Raw genomic sequence first — 4,989 nt, 5'->3', positions numbered from 1 at the left:
ACCCTTCATCAGAAAATTCTGATGAAGGGTCTAGGCCCGAAACGTCAGCCTTTCTGCTCCTATGATGCTGCTTGGCCTGCTGTGTTCATCCAGCTCTACACCTTGTTGTCTCAATCTTTAATCAGTTTACTTTTATTCACAAAGTGAAATTTTACAGTTCAAGTATTTGTCCTACTCACTATCACAGTGCCAGTAAATGTCTTTTCATAGTTCATGTCAGTCAGAGCTTGAGAAGGTTTCATCCAGAGAATTTCTTAAACAGTGAGAGATTGAGAAGTGGTGATGGTCAAAGGGAGTGGGTGCCCTTGTTCTGTCTAAATTTTAGCATGCAGGTGCCAAAAGCAATTGGGAATGGTATGTTCTGGTCTTGTTACTTAACATCTATCACAAAGGGATTGCAATTGAGGTTCACCAGATTAATACCTTGGATGGTGAAATTGTTTCATGAGGAAATATTGAAGAAAATGAGAGGTGAATATATTGAAACTTACAAATTTTGTACAGGGCATGGCAGGGTAGATGCGAACAGAATGTTTCCACTGCCAACAAGCCGAGAGCCAGGGGACAGAATCTCAGGATAACGGATAGGCCATGTAAGATTGAAATTATGAGAAATTTCAGAGAGGATGAATATTTGGAATTCTCTACCTCAGAAGTGCAATCATTGAGTAGCAGGTTCATGACAGGAATTAATAGATTTCTGAAGGCTGATGACATCAGCCGAAATCTGTTTGAATGAAGGAGCAAATTCAACAAGCTGAATACCCTATTCCTATTTCCTACCTACTCACTGAGGTTTTGTGACAAGAACCTCACTCTTGTGTGCTGTATTTACTGCAGTTTAGGGACATGATTCTCATTGATATGGTTTATATTCATTGTAGCTTAGGGATCTGAGTGTAATTCCTAAGCATTATATTTATTATAGTTTAGGGAGTGAGGTCTCAGCTGATTGTGCGCTAATTTACTACAGTTCAGTGACTGAATCTCGACCTGTGTGGGTTATGGTATTTTAGTGACTAGATTCTCACTTCTTTGTCTCTAGACTCCTCCCGTTATGTGTGGGGTGACTGCAGTGCTGGTTGATCACCCTTCCCTATATCCACCTGTCAGTCATCCATTCTTCTTTGAATCCCATTGTATTTGAATCTCTCACCACATTTGGACTTAGGCCTTCCTCTGGCAGCCCTGTCTCCATCACTCACCTCACCACATACTCTTTCTCTCTCTCTGCAACAGATGACCACATCATTTCAATCTCTTTTGTGCTACTATCTTCAATGCTCCCACACTGAACCCCTGAGGTACTGGTTCCTAATTTTGATATTTGCTACTCAAAACTTAACTGGTGAAGGTTGTATTTACTGTATTTTACAGACTTAATCCTCAACGGTGTAGTTTATATTTACCATAGTTTAGACACTAAATTGTCATAGAATTTTACAGCACTGAAATATTTCACTCATATTATCAAGCAATAATCAACTCCAATCCCACATTCCAGCACTAGCCATGTATGCTATGGCACTTCAAGTTGTTATTTAAATATTTCTTAAGTACCATCAGAGTTCCTGCCTCCACCACACTTCCATGTGGTGAGTTTCAGATAGACCCCACCCTTTGGGTGAAACCTTTCTTCCTCAGATCCCTTCCAAACCTCCTGTGCCTAACCTAAAATCCATTCCCCACAATTGTTGACCCCTCTACTAAGATGAAAAGTTTCTTCCTTTCTATTCTAAGGATGACCCTCAATATAGTATGCCTCAATCAGATTCTCTCCGCCTTCTCTGCTTGGAGGAAAACATCAGCCTATCCAGTCTGTCTTCATAGCTGGGTCGATCCAGCCCAGGAAATATCCTGGTGACTCTCTTCCGCTCACCCACATGCCATGACCTCCTTCACATAGTTAGTGAAGCAATCAGAACTGCACACAGCACACTAGCTGCAGCCTAACCAACATTCTACACAGGTCTATCATAACCTCTCTGTACTTGTACTCAATGCCTCGACTAATAAATATCGGTATCCCTTATGCCTTTTTAACCACCTTATCCACCTTTCTTGCTGCCTTCAAAGGTCTATGGACATGTGTATGAAGGTCCCTCTGATCCTCTGCACTCCTCTGTGTCCCACCATTCATCACGTATTATCTTGCCTTGTCAGCCCTCCTAAAATTCATCATCTCACATTTGTCAGGTTTAAATTTGATTTGCCATCGTCTCATCTATCTGACCAGCCTGTTGTGTGTCATAGGGTTGTAATCACGGCTGTTCAGTGACTGGATAATCACTGCTGTGTAATGTTTGTTATAGTTTAGTGACTAGAAGATCACAAGATATTATAATTTAGTGGGAGGCAATGGCTTAGCGGTATTAACGCTGGACTGTTAATGCAGAGACCCAGATAACCTTCTGGGGACCCGGGTTTGAATCCCACCATGGCAGACGGAGGAATTTGGGCTCAATAAATAACTGGAATTAAGAATCTAATGATGACTGTGAATCCATTGCCGATTGTCGGAAAAACCCATCTGGTTCATGAATGTCATTTAGGGAAGGAAACTGCCATCCTTACCTGGTCTGGCCTACATGTGGCTCTAGACCCACAGCAATGTGGTTGACTCTTAACTGCCCTCTGGGCAATTAGGGATGGGCAATAAATGCTGCCTAGCCAGTGATGCCCTCTTCCCGTGAATGAACAAAGGATAAAATAAGTGACTAGATAAACACTACTGTATCATATTCACTAGTTTTGTGACCCAATAAACACGGATGTGTTATATTCACTATAAATTAGTCAGTGGATAATGACTGACTTATTGCATTTTAGTGACTGGCTTCTCACCGATGTATTGTATTTTTTGTGCTTGTTGAATTGGTCCTTTCACAGCGATTTGGCAAATAGATCTTCATCCAAGACTATTTACTTTGCCATAATTGAGTGACTGGATCCTCACTGATATCTATAAGTCTACATTACTACATCTTCACTGGAGCATGTTATATTTACTATCTAGTAACTAGAACATCACTGTGGTGTGTTATAAATACTGTACTTGAGAGATTGTGTCTTCAATGTCATATATTTACCAAGTAGAATTTCAATAATGCAATATTTTGTCACAATAAATGTAACTTATTGACTGGCTCTTATGACTTTCATTCAATCTGGTGATTAGATATTCATTGTATGTAATATTGGTATGATTTATTGATTAAATGTTTTACATTTACTATAATTTCCTGATTAAATCCTTGTTGCTATGTGATATATTAATTATAATTCCAGGACTTGTTAATGAGTTAAATGAAGAGTAGGGAAAGCATTTGCAGCTCAACATGTTCATAAGTATCATAAGTGTGCTTGGAAAGTTATCTCTTGCTCTTTGTTTGAAACACATTTCCTTCTGCTTAAAAAGGTTGAGTTCAAGGGACTAACAATTCCATATAATCACAGAGTCAGCATCCATTCTTTGAGATATGACTCCAAAATGAAGGGTTTATGGGAAAGCAGGACAATAGAATTTAATGCCACAAATTTTTCTTGTAGTGGTGAAGCAGACTTAAGAGTCATAAGGCTATACAGCATGGAAAAAGACCTTTTGGTCCAACTTGTCCTCGCCAACCAGATATCCGAAATTAATCTAGGCCCATTTCCCACTAAACCCATCCTATTCACATACCCATTAAGGTGCCTTTTAAATGTTGTAATTGCATCCACCTCCAGCGGCAACTCATTGCATACACACACCATCCTCTGCAGTTGCTCCACGGGTGCCTTTTAAATCTTTCCCCTCTCATCTTAAATCTATACCCTCTAATGTTGGACTCCTGTACCCTGGGATAAAGACCTTGGTTATTCCCTTGTATCCATGCCCTCCATGACTTTATAAACCTCTATAATGTCAAATTGTCTACTCTTCCTTTGGTATGTTATGATCGAATGGTATCTACCCTCAACCACTGGTAAGTTTCAAAATCACTCTTGCACAATGACTAACAGCAAATTTGATGCCTCGAATACATGTACAGGTGACATAGCCCAAGTTACTGAACATTGTTGGTTTCCCTGTCATAATGTTGCAAAGGAGCAGTCCTATGTTGCAGAAGAACTGGGCCAAGTAGAATCCCTCCGCATTGTCTGATACCTTCTTATTGTAGAAACATTCATGGATTGTATCCTAATTTCTGTTGTCCAGGGATTCAGGATTGCTTTTAACAGTATTCCTTTCATGCGGATTAACGATTTTGTTTAAAATTCTATATCTTCAGGTGGTTTAGGTGCACCACCCTATCTGACTGCGGACTTGCACAACCTTTTGTTGCCTTGTCAGATATTTCTGGGCAAATGCTCTAGTGACTGAAGTGTTGAGGATGCCTTTTGTCTGTCGTATGCACCTTTTAAGGAAACCTTAAGGAAAGGGATGGGGAGGGGAGGTAAAAAAAAAAATTACATTTAGCTCTGCAATACATCTGACAAGTGTGTCATTGGGGATTTTGAATTACAAACTGGGGAACGGGAGAGGGGGACTTCTTTCAGCCTGAAGCTCAATAGAGGAGACAAAGGTGGAAGGAATAGCAGGGGACTTGGCAATAAAGTAGAGGAGGTGGAGGAGGGGGAATGAGGGCGAAAGCGCACGCGCACGACAAGCCTGGTTCCCATCCTCCACTCTCTGCACATGCGCAGTCCGCTCTCCACCAGGACCACGCCGACGTTAACCCGAAGCCGCCATCACAGTCGAGACACCCGAGAGGGTTAAAGAACGCGCAAGGGGGGCCTGTCGCGGACTTGATACTCACGGGAGTCGATGCACCGCGGCGCTAATGCTGCATTTCGAGGGAGGAAGGCTGAAAAGCGGTGGCCGGCAAGAGAGAAAAATCCGTTTGAAAGCCGGCGGCACGTCACGTGACCGTGGGGCGTCCAATGGGCGGGCGCCCGCGGGGCGAGCGCTGACGTAGCCGGAGATTTTCTTTGTTAACATTTGGTGGA

The 4,989-nt window shown here is 41.9% G+C and overlaps 1 long non-coding RNA gene across 1 annotated transcript; it reads right to left on the bottom strand.

Moving 5' to 3' along the window:
- Positions 1 to 3,181: 3,181 nt before the first annotated feature.
- On the bottom strand, positions 3,182 to 4,928 carry LOC125487032. Its single transcript, XR_007265602.1, has 2 exons — positions 4,800 to 4,928; positions 3,182 to 4,410 (listed from the first exon to the last, which is right to left on the bottom strand). It is a non-coding gene; the product is annotated as an uncharacterized LOC125487032 (long non-coding RNA).
- Between the last annotated feature and the right edge of the window lie 61 nt (positions 4,929 to 4,989).

This window comes from Rhincodon typus, chromosome 35, assembly GCF_021869965.1.
Source record: "Rhincodon typus isolate 14 chromosome 35, sRhiTyp1.1, whole genome shotgun sequence".
NCBI lineage: Eukaryota > Metazoa > Chordata > Chondrichthyes > Orectolobiformes > Rhincodontidae > Rhincodon > Rhincodon typus.
Note: the sequence above shows the minus strand (reverse complement) of the source record. Positions and strands in the feature narration are given on the sequence as shown.